Source organism: Oncorhynchus keta, chromosome 18 (assembly GCF_023373465.1).
Source record: "Oncorhynchus keta strain PuntledgeMale-10-30-2019 chromosome 18, Oket_V2, whole genome shotgun sequence".
In the NCBI taxonomy this organism is placed as follows: domain Eukaryota; kingdom Metazoa; phylum Chordata; class Actinopteri; order Salmoniformes; family Salmonidae; genus Oncorhynchus; species Oncorhynchus keta.
Genome location: NC_068438.1, coordinates 15,977,119 through 15,999,296, shown reverse-complemented (window position 1 = coordinate 15,999,296; position 22,178 = coordinate 15,977,119). Strand labels below are relative to the sequence as shown.

At 40.5% G+C, this 22,178-nt stretch overlaps 1 protein-coding gene across 3 annotated transcripts in view; it reads right to left on the bottom strand.

The window, feature by feature from the left end:
- The window catches only part of LOC118397346 (schwannomin-interacting protein 1), a 396,234-nt gene that overhangs the window by 29,376 nt on the left and 344,680 nt on the right, over nucleotides 1–22,178 (bottom strand). The gene's annotated exons all lie outside the window — the stretch shown is intronic.

The window sequence follows — 22,178 nt, the reverse complement described above, 5'->3', positions numbered from 1 at the left end:
TATCTTAATACTGTTATCTATGACCTAATTACAGTATTTTGGGGATATCAGAAGTCTGCATGGTGCCTTTAAAAACAGAAGAATGTTTGAATGTATGGCTAACGGCAAACAGAACATCATGTTCATATTCACAGGTTTTCACTACTTGTGAACAGTTGACTATTTTCTCGGCGTTGGTGTGTATGACTATAACAGGATATAAGTGTCTGTTTAGGGCGTAGCCTCTTTCCTCTCTGACCCTCTTCCGGTCCCCCTGTGGTACAGGATTATAATCTGTCTGGAACAGATGGCCTCTCTCTAATCCACCAGCAGGGAACCCTGGATGAACTCTTCTCTCTCCACCGTTCCCTCTATCCCTCCAAAATGACATACCAATAACGAGGCTATATACAGGGGGTACCGGTACTGAGTCAATGGGGGGCAGGGGGCACAGGTTAGTCGAGGTCATTTGTACATGTAGGTAGGGGTAAAGTGACTATGCATAGATACTAAACAGCGAGTAGCAGCAGTCGATGTAAATAGTCTGGGTGGCCATTTGATGAATTGTTCAGCAGTCTTAAGGAGACTTTTGAACCTAGACTTGGCACTCCGTCACCGCTTGCCGTGCAGTAGCAGAGAAAACAGTCTATTACTTGGTTGACTGGAGTCTTTGACCATTATGTTGGGCCTTCCTCTGACACCGCATTGTATATCGATCCTGGGTGGCAGGAAGCTTGGTCCCAGTGATGTATTGGGCCGTACGGACTACCCTCTGTAGCCATAACAGGCGGTGATGCAACCGGTCAGGATGCTCTCGATGGTGTAGCTGTTGAACTTTTTGAGGATCTGGGGAGACATGCCAAATCTTTTCAGTCTCCAGAGGGGGAAGAGGTGTTGTGGTGCCCTCTTCACGACTGTCTTGGTGTGTTTGGACCATGATAGTTTGTTGGTGAGGTTGACAAGAAGGAACTTGAAACTCTCAACCCGCTCCACTACAGTCCCAAACGATGTTAATGGGGGCCTGTTCGCACCCTCCTTTTCCTGTAGTCCATGATCATCTCCTTTGTCTTGCTCACATTGAGGGAGAGGTTGTTGTCCTGGGACTGGACAACGATGGGCCAATTGTGCGCCACCCTATGGGACTACGTCAGGCGAGCAATACCTAGAGACTTCTTAAATATTAGACATCGCGCACCAGCAGTTATTGACCTATAGACACACACCCCCGCCCCTGATCTTACCAGACGTAGCTGCTTTGTCCTGCCGATGCACGGAAAACCCTGCCAGCTCTATATTATCCATGTCGTTGGTCAGTCACGACTCGGTGAAACCTAAGATATTACCATTTTTAATGTCCCGTTGGTAGGATACTCTTAACCGTAGATCATCCAGTTTATTCTCCAGTGATTGCACGTTGGCCAATAGAAGTGATGGTAGTGGTGATTTACTCACTCTTCTCTGAATCCTCACAAGGCACTCCGACCTTCTCCCTCTGTATCTCCACCTTTTCTTCACGCAAATGACAGGGATTTGTGCCTGGTCTCCGGAAAGCAGTATATCCTTCGCATCGAACTCATTAAAGAAAAACTCTTCATCCAGTTGAGTAATCGCTGCTCTGATGTCCAGAAGCTTTTTTTGGTCATAAGAGAAGGTAGCAGCAACTTTATGTACAAAATAAGTTACAAACAATATGAAAAAACAAATAAAATAGCCATTATCGTCGCCATTATCATCACCATTATCTTCGCCACTATCTTGCAGAGTATTCAACAAATCTTCTAGATCAAAGTATATTATTTTTGTATTGGTAGTCCATGATGAAATGACAGCTTGGCTACTGTGCGGAAGGACAGAACACTCTCTCCATCCATCCATCAATCTCTCTCTCCCTCCATCCATTGATCTCTCTCTCCATCCTCTCTCCGGTCAGAGAGAGACAGATGTCTCCCACACCGTATGCCCTCGCTGGTATGTGATTGAGAGATCGCTCTTTCTGTCTGTTATTGATCTCTATTGGGTAATGGTGCCGTTTCCCGACAAGCCCAGTCAGGAAACGGCACTAACCTGGAAGTAGATGGATGTTGTTCCTGGTCTGATCTGAGTGGCCAGGCTCTGGAGCGTTGACTATGGTCTGGAAGGGTCAACAGGTTTAACAGTCGCCCTCTGGGCTTACAGTAGAAAGTCCAATATGACAGAATAGAGAGGAACGCTACATACTACAGCTGCATTGAGGAAGGATCCAGTGTTTCACTAGTACTAACCATCAGCATTTTACTATTTCCCTTTCTAGAATAACTACACTAATAAAACACATTGGGAATACGAATACACACACACACACACACACACACACACACACACACACACACACACACACACACACACACACACACACACACACACACACACACACACACACACACACACACACACACACACACACACACACACACGCTCCCTGAGCTATGGTTTGATATGAGAGGACCCAGCCCCCAACTCTCTCTCCTCCATCGCCATGGTAGCAGACACTTCCTGCTGACCTCCAGTTGGTTGTCAAGGTTTCGTGAATCTGAATCAAGGGCAAGGTGGACACACAAGAGCACATCCACACACACATGAGACCGTTAACACACACATGCATACACACACACGTACGCATGAATGCACGCGGGTGCCCAGACGCACACACACCACATGAGGTTGGTGGGACCTTAATTGGGGAGAACGGCTCATAGTAATAGCTGGAGTGGAATAGGTGGAATGGTATCAAATACGTCAAACAAGTCTTTGATACCCTTCCATTTGCTCCGTTGAGGGCCCTATGACATAAAACTGTGGACCAGATGAGAGGATAGAGCCAGTTGCCTCTAGCTGATCCCAGGTCAGATCTGACCTGATTGAGGGCCCTATGACATAAAACTGTGGACCAGATGAGAGGATAGAGCCAGTTGCCTCTAGCTGATCCCAGGTCAGATCTGCCCTGATTGAGGGCCCTATGACATAAAACTGTGGACCAGATGAGAGGATAGAGCCAGTGGCCTCTAGCTGATCCCAGGTCAGATCTGACCTGATTGAGGGCCCTATGACATAAAACTGTGGACCAGATGAGAGGATAGAGCCAGTTGCCTCTAGCTGATCCCAGGTCAGATCTGACCTGATTGAGGGCCCTATGACATAAAACTGTGGACCAGATGAGAGGATAGAGCCAGTTGCCTCTAGCTGATCCCAGGTCAGATCTGACCTGATTGAGGGCCCTATGACATAAAACTGTGGACCAGATGAGAGGATAGAGCCAGTTGCCTCTAGCTGATCCCAGGTCAGATCTGACCTGATTGAGGGCCCTATGACATAAAACTGTGGACCAGATGAGAGGATAGAGCCAGTTGCCTCTAGCTGATCCCAGGTCAGATCTGACCTGATTGAGGGCCCTATGACATAAAACTGTGGACCAGATGAGAGGATAGAGCCAGTTGCCTCTAGCTGATCCCAGGTCAGATCTGACCTGATTGAGGGCCCTATGACATAAAACCTATGACATAAAACTGTGGACCAGATGAGAGGATAGAGCCAGTTGCCTCTAGCTGATCCCAGGTCAGATCTGACCTGATTGAGGGCCCTATGACATAAAACTGTGGACCAGATGAGAGGATAGAGCCAGTTGCCTCTAGCTGATCCCAGGTCAGATCTGACCTGATTGAGGGCCCTATGACATAAAACTGTGGACCAGATGAGAGGATAGAGCCAGTTGCCTCTAGCTGATCCCAGGTCAGATCTGACCTGATTGAGGGCCCTATGACATAAAACTGTGGACCAGATGAGAGGATAGAGCCAGTTGCCTCTAGCTGATCCCAGGTCAGATCTGACCTGATTGAGGGCCCTATGACATAAAACTGTGGACCAGATGAGAGGATAGAGCCAGTTGCCTCTAGCTGATCCCAGGTCAGATCTGACCTGATTGAGGGCCCTATGACATAAAACTGTGGACCAGATGAGAGGATAGAGCCAGTTGCCTCTAGCTGATCCCAGGTCAGATCTGACCTGATTGAGGGCCCTATGACATAAAACTGTGGACCAGATGAGAGGATAGAGCCAGTTGCCTCTAGCTGATCCCAGGTCAGATCTGACCTGATTGAGGGCCCTATGACATAAAACTGTGGACCAGATGAGAGGACAGAGCCAGTTGCCTCTAGCTGACCTGATGGTTCCAGTTAGGTTTAGGAGTCAGTAGGGTAATGATCATAACTAGGCTAGCACTGTGCTGTTCCAATATTAAGACACATAACATAACTCCCCCCATCCTGCCTCACTTTGTGATGTTAATCTATGGTACCTCCCTCTCTCTCTCTCTCTCTCTCTCTCTCTCTCTCTCTCTCTCTCTCTCTCTCTCTCTCTCTCTCTCTCTCTCTCTCTCTCTCTCTCTCTCTCTCTCTCTCTCTCTCTCTCTCTCTCTCTCTCTCTCTCTGACAGTGTGGCTTCAGTTACAGTCTAGCTAGGACTACAGATCAGAGAATTGATCTCAATGTGTATGTCTCTGGAAGAGTCACTCTACATGCAGGTTTCACAATTGAACACATAACAGAGGATTCTCCATCTCATAATAGAATATAAACTATTTTTTCCTCAATAGCAGTCGTGGGTTCGTTATGTTGTTAGTCGTGGGCTACAGGGTTTGCTTTGGGAGATTCTCATTTGGGCAAAAGACCTCAACTCCTCCGTCCTCTTTTCTCTGAAAACCGATAATTGATTGAGTGGTCGAGGAGAGTGTTTTGATCCCTTTACACATGTATTTGGGGATTCCACCCCTGTAAATGTCATTTGCCCGATGATGTGTGAGTTGAGAGGGAGAGTCTCATTTCATACGAGTGCATTTGTTTCCACGTTTCCTCTTCTCCCCTCCTCTCCTCAATAAAGAGGGAAGGAGGGGATGGAGGAGTTAGCAAAACCAATTGAGAATCTCCCATGGTCCCTGTGAGCTCCCTGTATAGTCAGGTTTTGGGGAGTAAGGGTCAGATTGGTCTTGTAAGTCTTGGTAATTAAAGGTTAAAGCAAGTAGTCTGTAGTGAAGTTATGGTCAAGCTGTATAGTCAGTCTGTATAGCCTGGATGCCAGTCTGTCAGAATGGCTCTTTCCGGTCAACAGGCTGTATAGCCATGTTGAGGCTGTGTCACGGCTACAGTGCATCTGCTCTGTGTGTTCAGTGTGGCAGTAACAGACAAAGCTCTCCCTATGTGGCTACCACCCTCATATACATGCTATCACACACATGGAGGGAGAGGACGAAAGAACAGACACAGTCACAGAGAGAGAGAGAGAGAGAGAGAGAGAGAGAGAGCGAGAGAGAGAGAGATAGTTAGTTAGTATTATTTTTGTATTATTTTTGGTTATTGGTGGGTATTTCTTTCCTTATCTTTTCCCCCCCAATTGTTTTCAATCATAGGCAGTTAATACCATTGACAGCCATTACAAATAACCATCCCACAATAGGGAAGTGGGAGTTTAAAGGCTCAAAGGTCTCCCAGACTAACCGCCACACCTCCCCCAGAACACCCTTTGAGTTGTTGCTGTTTTAACCCTGTAACCATGCGGAATTAACCCTGTAACCATGCGGAATTAACCCTGTAACCACACGGAATTAACCCTGTAACTATGCGGAATTAACCCTGTAACCATGCGGAATTAACCCTGTAACCATGCGGAATTAACCCTGTAACCACACGGAATTAACCCTGTAACTATGCGGAATTAACCCTGTAACCATGCGGAATTAACCCTGTAACCACGAGTTATTAACCCTGTAACCACGCGGAATTAACCCTGTAACCACGCAAAATTAACCCTGTAGCCACGCGGAATTAACCCTGTAGCCACGCGGAATTAACCCTGTAACCACGCGGAATTAACCCGGTAACCACGCAGAATTAACCCTGTAACCATGCAGAATTAACCCTGTAACCACGCAGAATAAATGTGTAAAAAATAGACAAAGGGAAACCAAGAGATCTTGTTGAGAGAGAGAGATATACAGAAAGATAGAAAACATCTCCTGAGTTTGTGTGTAAAAAAAGAACACCGTCTCTTTAAAGAGTTGCCCTGCGCTAGCAAGGAATTCTGGCCGGGATAGTGTCTGCTCTGAACAGGACTTTTATTTTTAGCCTCGTATAAACAGACCCAGTTGGGAGTCCCTGCCTAGTGCCTGGTTCTCAGGCCACCTCAGCTCAGTGACACACACACACACAATGCACTCTGTAGTCTAACACAGACAACCCAACCAATTCACCAGCACCACAGCGATCCACTGACTATGTACAGACTCAATGAGTATAGCCTTGCTATTGAGAAAGGCCGCCGTAGGCAGACCTGGCTCTCAAGAGAAGACAGGCTGTGTGCACACTGCCCACAAAATTAGCTGCACTTCCTAACCTCCTGCCCAATGTATGACCATATTAGAGACACATATTTCCCTCAGATTACACAGAAAACAAACCAGATTTTGCTAAACTCCCATATCTATTGGGTGAAATAACAGTGTGCCATCACAGCAGCAAGATTTGTGACCTGTTGCCAGAAGAAAGGGTCAACCAGTGAAGAACAAACACAATTGTAAATACAACCCATATTTATGCTTATTTATTTTCCCTTGTGTACTTTAACCATTTGTACATTGTTACAACACTGTATATAGACATAATATGACATTTGTAATGTCTTTATTCTTTTGGAACTTCTGTGAGTGTAATGTTTACTGTTCATTTTTTATGTTTATTTCACTTTTGTTTATTATCTACTTCACTTGCTTTGGCAATGTTAACGTATGTTTCCCATACCAATAAAGGCCTTACATAGAATTTAATTGAGATGGGGGGGGATGGGGGGCAGAGAGAGAGAACAAACACACACAAACCACTGTGCCTGACTCTGCCCTTTGTTCTAGTGTAATACCCACTGACAGCAAGGTGATGGATGGCTGTTTCAACTCTCTCTTTCAACTAAAACCATGCTGCTATTCTCTCCCTCTGCTTTTCTCTTTCATTTCCATGCTATAACGCTATAGGGCCTTGCTCTTTCTCTCTTTCATATTTTGTGATGTTGATCTATGGTAACTCCCCCTCTCTTTCAAGCTGTAAAACAGTACTCTCTCTCTCTCTCTCTCTCTCTCTCTCTCTCTCTCTCTCTCTCTCTCTCTCTCTCCCTCTCTCTCTCTCTCTCCCTCTCCCCGCTCTCCCGCTCTCCCCCCTCTCTCTCTCTCTCTCTCTCTCTCTATCTCTCTCCCTCTCTCTCTCTCTCTCCCTCTCTCCCGCTCTCTCTCTCTCTCTCTCTCTCTCTCTCTCTCTCTCTCTCTCTCTCTCTCTCTCTCTCTCTCTCTCTCTCTCTCTCTCTCCCCTCTCTCCCTCTCTCCCGCTCTCCCCCCTCTCTCTCTCTCTCTCTCGCTCTCTCTCTCTCTCTCTCTCCCTCTCTCCCGCTCTCTCTCTCTCTCTCTCTCTCTCTCTCTCTCTCTCTCTCTCTCTCTCTCTCTCTCTCTCTCTCCTCTCTCCCCTCTCTCCCGCTCTCTCTCTCTCTCTCTCTCTCTCTCTCTCTCTCTCTCTCTCTCCTCTCTCTCTCTCTCTCTCTCTCTCTCTCTCTCTCTCTCTCTCTCTCTCTCTCTCTCTCTCTCTCTCTGGTTTGGTTTGCAGTAACTGTGCAGACGCTGTAGTAAAGCAGCTCTTAACGGCAACATAAATCCCCATTTCCTCCGCACTATGCTCTGCCACTCACAGCCCCTCCACCCTTTCATCCTCCCAGCCCACATTTTCTTAGGGGGAGAGGGGGAGGCGGGAGAGGCAGAGAAACTGGTCTCCTGCTGTATTCTGCTTGTTCTGAGAACAGTGGGCCGTAATGTACCCTGACAGTTTGAGGAAAAAGACAATTAGCCGGGAATAGGACTGGGAGAAAGGGGGAGACAGGGAGGGCAGAGAAAACAGTACACTTGGCTGCCCCCATAGGATAACCCTTTTTGGTTTCAGGTAGAACCCTTTCTGGTTCCAGGTAGAACTGCTTTGGGATCCACGTAGAACCCTCTCCATTTAGAACCCTCTGTGAAAGGGTTCTACCCGTTTCACAGAGGGTTCTACCTTGAACCAAAAGTGTTCTACAGCCAAATAACCCTTACTGGTTCTAGATAGCACCTTTTGTTCTAAGAGTCTAGGGTGGAACTGGAGAAAAAGTGGGGGCCGGGGTAATGGGTATTTGGCTGGAGGGAGAGTATACAGTAGGGTGGTCTAGTTAGTTAATAAAAAGTAGGCATTTCTCTGTTGGGTATGCTGCTAGTTTGTACTGTATATCTACATTTAGACTTATAAGTGAACAACTCCACACCTCCCTACTCTCTCTAGGAGCTCAGTGACTCACAGTGACTAAATCAGAGGAAGGGTGTGAGTGTGTGTGTGTATGCGCACGCTGAGAGACGCTGATGGAATGTGTAGCTCTGGGCTCTCCTTTTCCAGCACAGTCATTGGCTGTCCGTCCATCTCTACCCACACTCCCCATGTCTCCAGCGTTGCAATCTCCCTCCACACCGACCGGGCCTCCACACTGCAGCTGGCTCGCCTAGATGACATCACACCATCACCCACACAGGAGAGGACATACCATTCCTCTCAGGGTCAGGTGTAGGGATTGTCCTGCTCTACCCTGACCTTCAACCCTACGCTGTATGTCTGGTCACAGACATCTGGTAGGGTCAGAGGCTACACAGCTAGACTCATCTCTAAAGGTGGCCTAGACTTGTGTCTAACTGCTTATCCAGGTGATATAACCATTCATCTAGCTAGGCTATGTGGTGTACACTGAACTGATGCCCTGGGAGATAGATTGAATGTAGAAGGAAGGGAAGACCAGTCAAGCTGTATGAGTGTGTGTCATTAATAAATGGGGTCACCGCCACTGATAGCACTGCACTTTGAAATCTATTGACAGCAGGTGTGATTGTTTGTGTGTTTCCTGTGCCAGTCCTGTCTAGCCGCTTACACCAGACCCAAACCTGATGACTCGGAAACTTTCCTGCAACTTTTTTGTTTCCATGTGTTGTTCTATTTGTGTGTGTGTGTGTGTTTGTGTGTGTGTGTGTTTGTATGGGTGTGTGTGTGTGTGTGTGTGTGTGTACAGTATTCTCTCCCTCTCTCTGCGGTGTATGTGAAGGGGGTTATACTATATATTGTATCAGTGAAAGTTTGTATGTAAATGTCAGGTCCAGATGTGTGGCTGTGATGTCAGACACATGGTCATGTTAGAACAGCTGGACCACAGCACAGTTCCCCACCCACTGACTCCAACACTCTTTGACCACACACAGAGCTGACCACACTCGAGAGCCAACGCCATTAGCACCAGACAAACAAAGTCATTGGGACACAGTCTAAGTCTGCCTTGTAGCTGCCAGGTGGTTTAGTCCTCAAGCACATTTCCTCCACCACAACACAACACTGCTCTAGGCCAACAGCTAAATCAGACCCCTCGCTGAACAGAACAAACCTCTGATTGTATCCACTGCAAAGTCATGACTGTCAGGCAGACGGAACAGAGAAGAGGGGACTGACTATATCACCGCAGAGTCACAACGTATTGGTTCAAACTGCATCTTAGTCAGGTCAAAGCCTCTCAGATGGAAACATCACATGGTAGTAATGTAGTCGTAATATAGTGCAGGCAGGTATGATGGGAAGACAGGGGTGGCTTCTGAGTAAGACAGAGAGAGACAACAGTCCGAGTCCCAGCTAGTAATACCACATCATGGCTGGGATCATCCCCCTGTCCTCCGCTCCAGACCAGAACACACCTGCCCTTTGTTAGACGCCACATAGCAGACAGTCCTGGAGAAAAAAAGACACCCCTCTGGCTACTGAAAGGCACGAGGCCGTTCTCTGTGCTGGGTCGATGGTGAAACACACAGTTCACTCTGGGTATGTACTATGGAACGATGGGCTGTATCATCCCTGAAGTGGGTCTATGAGAGAGAAATACCTGCAGTCCTTTACAAAGAAACTATATGGAAAAATCCATATTCTTGTACACAAATATCTAAAGAACAAGTAACCCAAAGTACAAAGTTTATAGGCCTTTTGCCTTTTGGTAGACCGTCATTGTACATAAGAATGTGTTCTAATCTGACTTGCCTAGTTAAATAAAGGTTTAAAAATATATATATACTAAGTTGACCACTTCTGATATGAGAGGTGGACATGTTCCTTTACCTGAGTGTACTGTGTGTACTGTGTTTACCTGAGTGTACTGTGTGTACTGTGTACTGTGTTTACCTGAGTGTACTGTGTGTACTGTGTACTGTGTTTACCTGAGTGTACTGTGTGTACTGTGTACTGTGTTTACCTGAGTGTACTGCCCAACTTGCTGTGTGGAATCCAAGGTTGAGCTGCAAACTCCACTAATAAAAAAAAATATCTTCCCAGCTGCTGGTGATCTCTCAGAGGAAAAGTAGAGAAAAAGCAGAACCTTGAAGCAGTAAGATAAACATCTGTAGAGCGACAGCAGGAGAGAGAGAAAACGGTCCGACTTTAAAGCCTGGACAGTACTGTCTGCTCACAGCGCGTGTGTGTGAGAGCTGTGTAGGAGGCCGGGCATGCTGGAGCGGGTACTGACACACACAGGCGGGTTAGGTAGAGTCACAGACGCTTGGGGGCTGAACTAGTCACCTGTTCATGGCCCTGCCCACCCCTAACCCCCTAACCCCCCCTAGTCCTGGTCTGGAACTATCCCTCCTTCCCACCCTCCCTCTGGTCCCAGCCTATCCACACTCTGCTGCCCTATCTCCCTATACCACTTCATCTCTCTCTCTCTATCAGTTTAACCCTCTCCTCACTATCACTCTTCCCAGTCTTCCTCCAACTTCCATTCTGTCTTTTTTCCCCCTCTCCATCTTTCCTCCTACTCTACCATCGTTCCCTATATCCTCTATGACTGCTTGTGATTATATATATCCTCTATGACTGCTTCTGATTATATATATCCTCTATGACTGCTTGTGGTTCTATATATCCTCTATGACTGCTTGTGGTTCTATATTATATGCCATTTAGCAGACGCTTTTATCCAAAGCGACTTACAGTCATGTGTGCATACATTCTACGTATGGGTGGTCCCGGGAATCGAACCCACTACCCTGGCGTTACAAGCGCCATGCTCTACCAACTGAGCTACAGAAGGACCACTCTATATATCCTCTATGACTGCTTTTGGTTCTGTATATCCTCTATGACTGCTTGTGGTTCTATATATCCTCTATGAGTGCTTGTGGTTCTATATATCCTCTATGACTGCTTGTGGTTCTATATATCCTCTATGACTGCTTGTGATTATATATATCCTCTATGACTGCTTGTGATTCTATATATCCTCTATGACTGCTTGTGATTCTATATATCCTCTTTGACTGCTTGTGATTCTATATATCCTCTATGACTGCTTGTGATTCTATATATCCTCTATGACTGCTTGTGATTATATATATCCTCTTTGACTGCTTGTGGTTCTATATATCCTCTATGACTGCTTGTGGTTCTATATATCCTCTATGACTGCTTGTGATTATATATATCCTCTATGACTGCTTGTGATTCTATATATCCTCTTTGACTGCTTGCGATTATATATCCTCTATGACTGCTTGTGATTCTATATATCCTCTATGACTGCTTGTGATTATATATATCCTCTATGACTGCTTGTGATTATATATATCCTCTTTGACTGCTTGTGGTTCTATATATCCTCTTTGACTGCTGACTGCTTGTGATTTTATATATCCTCTATGACTGCTTGTGATTCTATATATCCTCTTTGACTGCTTGTGATTATATATATCCTCTATGAGTGCTTGTGGTTCTATATATCCTCTATGACTGCTTGTGATTATATATATCCTCTATGACTGCTTGTGATTATATATATCCTCTTTGACTGCTTGTGATTCTATATATCCTCTATGACTGCTTGTGATTATATATATCCTCTATGACAGCTTGTGATTATATATATCCTCTTTGACTGCTTGTGATTCTATATATCCTCTATGACTGCTTGTGGTTCTATATATCCTCTATGACTGCTTGTGGTTCTATATATCCTCTATGACTGCTTGTGATTCTATATATCCTCTATGACTGCTTGTGATTATATATATCCTCTATGACTGCTTGTGATTATATATATCCTCTTTGACTGCTTGTGATTATATATATCCTCTATGACTGCTTGTGATTATATATATCCTCTATGACTGCTTGTGATTATATATATCCTCTATGACTGCTTGTGATTATATATATCCTCTTTGACTGCTTGTGATGATATATATCCTCTATGACTGCTTGTGGTTCTATATATCCTCTATGACTGCTTGTGATTATATATATCCTCTATGATTGCTTGTGATTATATATATCCTCTTTGACTGCTTGTGATTCTATATATCCTCTATGACTGCTTGTGATTATATATATCCTCTTTGACTGCTTGCGATTATATATATCCTCTATGACTGCTTGTGATTCTATATATCCTCTTTGACTGCTTGTGATTATATATATCCTCTTTGACTGCTTGTGATTCTATATATCCTCTTTGACTGCTTGTGATTCTATATATCCTCTATGACTGCTTGTGGTTCTATATATCCTCTTTGACTGCTTGTGATTATATATATCCTCTATGACTGCTTGTGATTCTACATATCCTCTTTGACTGCTTGTGATTATATATATCCTCTATGACTGCTTGTGGTTCTATATATCCTCTATGACTGCTTGTGATTCTATATATCCTCTTTGACTGCCTGTGATTCTATATATCCTCTTTGACTGCTTGTGGTTCTATATATCCTCTATGACTGCTTGTGATTCTATATATCCTCTTTGACTGCCTGTGATTCTATATATCCTCTTTGACTGCTTGTGGTTCTATATATCCTCTATGACTGCTTGTGATTATATATATCCTCTATGACTGCTTGTGGTTCTATATATCCTCTATGACTGCTTGTGATTCTATATATCCTCTTTGACTGCTTGTGATTATATATATCCTCTTTGACTGCTTGTGATTATATATATCCTCTTTGACTGCTTGTGATTCTATATATCCTCTTTGACTGCTTGTGATTCTATATATCCTCTATGACTGCTTGTGATTCTATATATCCTCTTTGACTGCTTGTGATTCTATATATCCTCTTTGACTGCTTGTGATTCTATATATCCTCTTTGACTGCTTGTGATTCTATATATCCTCTTTGACTGCTTGTGATTCTATATATCCTCTTTGACTGCTTGTGATTATATATATCCTCTTTGACTGCTTGTGATTCTATATATCCTCTTTGACTGCTTGTGGTTCTATATATCCTCTATGACTGCTTGTGATTATATATATCCTCTATGACTGCTTGTGATTCTATATATCCTCTTTGACTGCTTGCGATTATATATCCTCTATGACTGCTTGTGATTCTATATATCCTCTATGACTGCTTGTGATTATATATATCCTCTATGACTGCTTGTGATTATATATATCCTCTTTGACTGCTTGTGGTTCTATATATCCTCTTTGACTGCTTGTGGTTCTATATATCCTCTATGACTGCTTGTGATTCTATATATCCTCTTTGACTGCTTGTGATTCTATATATCCTCTTTGACTGCTTGTGATTATATATATCCTCTATGAGTGCTTGTGGTTCTATATATCCTCTATGACTGCTTGTGATTATATATATCCTCTATGACTGCTTGTGATTATATATATCCTCTTTGACTGCTTGTGATTCTATATATCCTCTATGACTGCTTGTGATTATATATATCCTCTATGACAGCTTGTGATTATATATATCCTCTTTGACTGCTTGTGATTCTATATATCCTCTATGACTGCTTGTGGTTCTATATATCCTCTATGACTGCTTGTGGTTCTATATATCCTCTATGACTGCTTGTGACTGCTTGTGATTCTATCTATATATCCTCTATGACTGCTTGTGATTATATATATCCTCTATGACTGCTTGTGATTATATATATCCTCTATGACTGCTTGTGATTATATATATCCTCTTTGACTGCTTGTGATTATATATATCCTCTATGACTGCTTGTGATTATATATATCCTCTATGACTGCTTGTGATTATATATATATCTATGACTGCTTGTGATTATATATATCCTTATATATATCTTTGACTGCTTGTGATTATATATATCCTCTATGACTGCTTGTGGTTCTATATATCCTCTATGACTGCTTGTGATTATATATATCCTCTATGATTGCTTGTGATTATATATATCCTCTTTGACTGCTTGTGATTCTATATATCCTCTATGACTGCTTGTGATTATATATATCCTCTTTGACTGCTTGCGATTATATATATCCTCTATGACTGCTTGTGATTCTATATATCCTCTTTGACTGCTTGTGATTATATATATCCTCTTTGACTGCTTGTGATTCTATATATCCTCTTTGACTGCTTGTGGTTCTATATATCCTCTATGACTGCTTGTGATTCTATATATCCTCCTCTTTGACTGCCTGCTTCTATATATCCTCTTTGACTGCTTCTATATATCCTCTTTGACTGCTTGTGATTATATATATCCTCTATGACTGCTTGTGATTCTATATATCCTCTTTGACTGCTTGTGATCCTCTTGACTGCTTGTGATTCTATATATCCTCTTTGACTGCTTGTGATTCTCTTTGACTGCTTGTGATTATATATATCCTCTTTGACTGCTTGTGATTATATATATCCTCTTTGACTGCTTGTGATTATATATATCCTCTTTGACTGCTTGTGATTCTATATATCCTCTTTGACTGCTATATATCCTCTATGACTGCTTGTGATTCTATATATCCTCTTTGACTGCTTGTGATTCTATATATCCTCTTTGACTGCTTGTGATTCTATATATCCTCTTTGACTGCTTGTGATTCTATATATCCTCTTTGACTGCTTGTGATTCTATATATCCTCTTTGACTGCTTGTGATTCTATATATCCTCTATGACTGCTTGTGATTCTATATATCCTCTTTGATGACTGCTTGTGATTCTATATATCCTCTTTGACTGCTTGTGATTATATATATCCTCTTTGACTGCTTGTGATTCTATATATCCTCTATGACTGCTTGTGATTCTATATATCCTCTTTGACTGCTTGTGATTCTATATATCCTCTTTGACTGCTTGTGATTCTATATATCCTCTATGACTGCTTGTGATTCTATATATCCTCTTTGACTGCTTGTGATTATATATATCCTCTTTGACTGCTTGTGATTCTATATATCCTCTATGACTGCTTGTGGTTCTATATATCCTCTATGACTGCTTGTGGTTCTATATATCCTCTTTGACTGCTTGTGATTCTATATATCCTCTTTGACTGCTTGTGATTCTATATATCCTCTTTGACTGCTTGTGGTTCTATATATCCTCTATGACTGCTTGTGATTCTATATATCCTCTTTGACTGCTTGTGGTTCTATATATCCTCTATGACTGCTTGTGATTCTATATATCCTCTATGACTGCTTGTGATTCTATATATCCTCTATGACTGCTTGTGATTCTATATATCCTCTTTGACTGCTTGTGGTTCTATATATCCTCTATGACTGCTTGTGATTATATATATCCTCTATGACTGCTTGTGATTCTATATATCCTCTATGACTGCTTGTGGTTCTATATATCCTCTATGACTGCTTGTGGTTCTATATATCCTCTATGACTGCTTGTGATTATATATATCCTCTATGACTGCTTGTGATTCTATATATCCTCTATGACTGCTTGTGATTATATATATCCTCTATGACTGCTTGTGGTTCTATATATCCTCTATGACTGCTTGTGATTATATATATCCTCTATGACTGCTTGTGATTCTATATATCCTCTATGACTGCTTGTGATTATATATATCCTCTATGACTGCTTGTGATTATATATATCCTCTATGACTGCTTGTGATTATATATATCCTCTATGACTGCTTGTGATTCTATATATCCTCTTTGATCTGCTTGTGATTATATATATCCTCTTGACTGCTTGTGATTCTATATATCCTCTTTGACTGCTTGTGATTCTATATATCCTCTATGACTGCTCTATGACTGCTTGTGGTTCTATATATCCTCTATGACTGCTTGTGATTCTATATATCCTCTTTGACTGCTTGTGATTCTATATATCCTCTATGACTGCTTGTGGTTCTATATATCCTCTATGACTGCTTGTGATTCTATATATCCTCTTTGACTGCTTGTGATTATATATATCCTCTTTGACTGCTTGTGATTATATATATCCTCTTTGACTGCTTGTGATTATATATATCCTCTTTGACTGCTTGTGATTCTATATATCCTCTTTGACTGCTTGTGATTCTATATATCCTCTATGACTGCTTGTGATTCTATATATCCTCTTTGACTGCTTGTGATTCTATATATCCTCTTTGACTGCTTGTGATTCTATATATCCTCTATGACTGCTTGTGATTCTATATATCCTCTTTGACTGCTTGTGATTATATATATCCTCTTTGACTGCTTGTGATTCTATATATCCTCTATGACTGCTTGTGATTCTATATATCCTCTTTGACTGCTTGTGATTCTATATATCCTCTATGACTGCTTGTGATTCTATATATCCTCTTTGACTGCTTGTGATTATATATATCCTCTTTGACTGCTTGTGATTCTATATATCCTCTATGACTGCTTGTGATTATATATATCCTCTTTGACTGCTTGTGATTCTATATATCCTCTTTGACTGCTTGTGATTATATATATCCTCTTTGACTGGTTGTGATTATATATATCCTCTATGAGTGCTTGTGGTTCTATATATCCTCTATGACTGCTTGTGATTCTATATATCCTCTTTGACTGCTTGTGATTATATATATCCTCTTTGACTGCTTGTGATTCTATATATCCTCTATGACTGCTTGTGATTCTATATATCCTCTTTGACTGCTTGTGATTCTATATATCCTCTTTGACTGCTTGTGATTCTATATATCCTCTTTGACTGCTTGTGGTTCTATATATCCTCTATGACTGCTTGTGATTCTATATATCCTCTTTGACTGCTTGTGATTCTATATATCCTCTTTGACTGCTTGTGATTATATATATCCTCTATGACTGCTTGTGATTCTATATATCCTCTATGACTGCTTGTGATTATATATATCCTCTATGACTGCTTGTGATTATATATATCCTCTATGACTGCTTGTGGTTCTATATATCCTCTATGACTGCTTGTGATTATATATATCCTCTATGACTGCTTGTGATTATATATATCCTCTTTGACTGCTTGTGGTTCTATATATCCTCTATGACTGCTTGTGATTCTATATATCCTCTTTGACTGCTTGTGATTATATATATCCTCTATGACTGCTTGTGGTTCTATATATCCTCTATGACTGCTTGTGATTCTATATATCCTCTTTGACTGCTTGTGATTCTATATATCCTCTTTGACTGCTTGTGGTTCTATATATCCTCTATGACTGCTTGTGATTATATATATCCTCTATGACTGCTTGTGATTCTATATATCCTCTATGACTGCTTGTGATTCTATATATCCTCTTTGACTGCTTGTGATTCTATATATCCTCTTTGACTGCTTGTGATTATATATATCCTCTTTGACTGCTTGTGATTCTATATATCCTCTTTGACTGCTTGTGATTCTATATATCCTCTTTGACTGCTTGTGATTCTATATATCCTCTATGACTGCTTGTGATTCTATATATCCTCTTTGACTGCTTGTGATTCTATATATCCTCTTTGACTGCTTGTGATTCTATATATCCTCTTTGACTGCTTGTGATTCTATATATCCTCTTTGACTGCTTGTGATTCTATATATCCTCTTTGACTGCTTGTGATTCTATATATCCTCTATGACTGCTTGTGATTCTATATATCCTCTATGACTGCTTGTGATTCTATATATCCTCTTTGACTGCTTGTGATTATATATATCCTCTTTGACTGCTTGTGATTCTATATATCCTCTATGACTGCTTGTGATTCTATATATCCTCTTTGACTGCTTGTGATTCTATATATCCTCTTTGACTGCTTGTGATTCTATATATCCTCTATGACTGCTTGTGATTCTATATATCCTCTTTGACTGCTTGTGATTATATATATCCTCTTTGACTGCTTGTGATTCTATATATCCTCTATGACTGCTTGTGGTTCTATATATCCTCTATGACTGCTTGTGGTTCTATATATCCTCTTTGACTGCTTGTGATTCTATATATCCTCTTTGACTGCTTGTGGTTCTATATATCCTCTATGACTGCTTGTGATTATATATATCCTCTATGACTGCTTGTGGTTCTATATATCCTCTATGACTGCTTGTGGTTCTATATATCCTCTATGACTGCTTGTGATTATATATATCCTCTTTGACTGCTTGTGATTCTATATATCCTCTATGACTGCTTGTGATTCTATATATCCTCTTTGACTGCTTGTGATTCTATATATCCTCTTTGACTGCTTGTGATTCTATATATCCTCTATGACTGCTTGTGATTCTATATATCCTCTTTGACTGCTTGTGATTATATATATCCTCTTTGACTGCTTGTGATTCTATATATCCTCTATGACTGCTTGTGATTCTATATATCCTCTATGACTGCTTGTGATTCTATATATCCTCTTTGACTGCTTGTGATTCTATATATCCTCTTTGACTGCTTGTGGTTCTATATATCCTCTATGACTGCTTGTGATTATATATATCCTCTATGACTGCTTGTGGTTCTATATATCCTCTATGACTGCTTGTGGTTCTATATATCCTCTATGACTGCTTGTGGTTCTATATATCCTCTATGACTGCTTGTGATTATATATATCCTCTATGACTGCTTGTGGTTCTATATATCCTCTATGACTGCTTGTGATTATATATATCCTCTATGACTGCTTGTGGTTCTATATATCCTCTATGACTGCTTGTGATTATATATATCCTCTATGACTGCTTGTGATTCTATATATCCTCTATGACTGCTTGTGATTATATATATCCTCTATGACTGCTTGTGATTATATATATCCTCTATGACTGCTTGTGATTCTATATATCCTCTATGACTGCTTGTGGTTCTATATATCCTCTTTGACTGCTTGTGATTATATATATCCTCTATGACTGCTTGTGATTCTATATATCCTCTTTGACTGCTTGTGATTATATATATCCTCTATGACTGCTTGTGGTTCTATATATCCTCTATGACTGCTTGTGATTCTATATATCCTCTTTGACTGCTTGTGATTCTATATATCCTCTATGACTGCTTGTGGTTCTATATATCCTCTATGACTGCTTGTGATTCTATATATCCTCTTTGACTGCTTGTGATTATATATATCCTCTTTGACTGCTTGTGATTATATATATCCTCTTTGACTGCTTGTGATTATATATATCCTCTTTGACTGCTTGTGATTCTATATATCCTCTTTGACTGCTTGTGATTCTATATATCCTCTATGACTGCTTGTGATTCTATATATCCTCTTTGACTGCTTGTGATTCTATATATCCTCTTTGATATATCCTCTTTGACTGCTTGTGATTCTATATATCCTCTATGACTGCTTGTGATTCTATATATCCTCTTTGACTGCTTGTGATTATATATATCCTCTTTGACTGCTTGTGATTCTATATATCCTCTATGACTGCTTGTGATTCTATATATCCTCTTTGACTGCTTGTGATTATATATATCCTCTATGACTGCTTGATTCTATATATCCTCTATGACTGCTTGTGATTCTATATATCCTCTTTGACTGCTTGTGATTATATATATCCTCTTTGACTGCTTGTGATTCTATATATCCTCTATGACTGCTTGTGATTATATATATCCTCTTTGACTGCTTGTGATTCTATATATCCTCTTTGACTGCTTGTGATTCTATATATCCTCTTTGACTGCTTGTGGTTCTATATATCCTCTATGACTGCTTGTGATTCTATATATCCTCTTTGACTGCTTGTGATTCTATATATCCTCTTTGACTGCTTGTGATTATATATATCCTCTATGACTGGTTGTGATTCTATATATCCTCTATGACTGCTTGTGATTATATATATCCTCTATGACTGCTTGTGATTATATATATCCTCTATGACTGCTTGTGGTTCTATATATCCTCTATGACTGCTTGTGATTATATATATCCTCTATGACTGCTTGTGATTATATATATCCTCTTGACTGCTTGTGATTCTATATATCCTCTATGACTGCTTGTGATTCTATATATCCTCTTTGACTGCTTGTGATTATATATATCCTCTATGACTGCTTGTGATTCTATATATCCTCTATGACTGCTTGTGATTCTATATATCCTCTTTGACTGCTTGTGATTCTATATATCCTCTTTGACTGCTTGTGGTTCTATATATCCTCTATGACTGCTTGTGATTATATATATCCTCTATGACTGCTTGTGGTTCTATATATCCTCTATGACTGACTTTGTGATTCTATATATCCTCTTTGACTGCTTGTGATTCTATATATCCTCTTTGACTGCTTGTGATTATATATATCCTCTTTGACTGCTTGTGATTCTATATATCCTCTTTGACTGCTTGTGATTCTATATATCCTCTTTGACTGCTTGTGATTCTATATATCCTCTATGACTGCTTGTGATTCTATATATCCTCTTTGACTGCTTGTGATTCTATATATCCTCTTTGACTGCTTGTGATTCTATATATCCTCTTTGACTGCTTGTGATTCTATATATCCTCTTTGACTGCTTGTGATTCTATATATCCTCTATGACTGCTTGTGATTCTATATATCCTCTATGACTGCTTGTGATTCTATATATCCTCTTTGACTGCTTGTGATTATATATATCCTCTTTGACTGCTTGTGATTCTATATATCCTCTATGACTGCTTGTGATTCTATATATCCTCTTTGACTGCTTGTGATTCTATATATCCTCTTTGACTGCTTGTGATTATATATATCCTCTATGACTGCTTGTGATTATATATATCCTCTTTGACTGCTTGTGATTATATATATCCTCTTTGACTGCTTGTGATTCTATATATCCTCTATGACTGCTTGTGATTCTATATATCCTCTATGACTGCTTGTGATTATATATATCCTCTATGACTGCTTGTGATTATATATATCCTCTTTGACTGCTTGTGGTTCTATATATCCTCTATGACTGCTTGTGATTATATATATCCTCTTTGACTGCTTGTGATTATATATATCCTCTATGACTGCTTGTGATTCTATATATCCTCTTTGACTGCTTGTGATTATATATATCCTCTTTGACTGCTTGTGATTCTATATATCCTATATGACTGCTTGTGATTATATATATCCTCTTTGACTGCTTGTGATTATATATATCCTCTATGACTGCTTGTGATTATATATATCCTCTATGACTGCTTGTGATTCTATATATCCTCTTTGACTGCTTGTGATTATATATATCCTCTTTGACTGCTTGTGATTCTATATATCCTCTATGACTGCTTGTGATTATATATATCCTCTATGACTGCTTGTGATTATATATATCCTCTATGACTGCTTGTGATTCTATATATCCTCTTTGACTGCTTGTGATTCTATATATCCTCTTTGACTGCTTGTGATTCTATATATCCTCTATGACTGCTTGTGATTCTATATATCCTCTTTGACTGCTTGTGATTATATATATCCTCTTTGACTGCTTGTGATTCTATATATCCTCTATGGCTGCTTGTGATTATATATATCCTCTATGACTGCTTGTGATTCTATATATCCTCTATGACTGCTTGTGATTCTATATATCCTCTATGACTGCTTGTGATTCTATATATCCTCTTTGACTGCTTGTGATTCTATATATCCTCTTTGACTGCTTGTGGTTCTATATATCCTCTATGACTGCTTGTGGTTCTATATATCCTCTATGACTGCTTGTGGTTCTATATATCCTCTATGACTGCTTGTGATTCTATATATCCTCTATGACTGCTTGTGATTATATATATCCTCTATGACT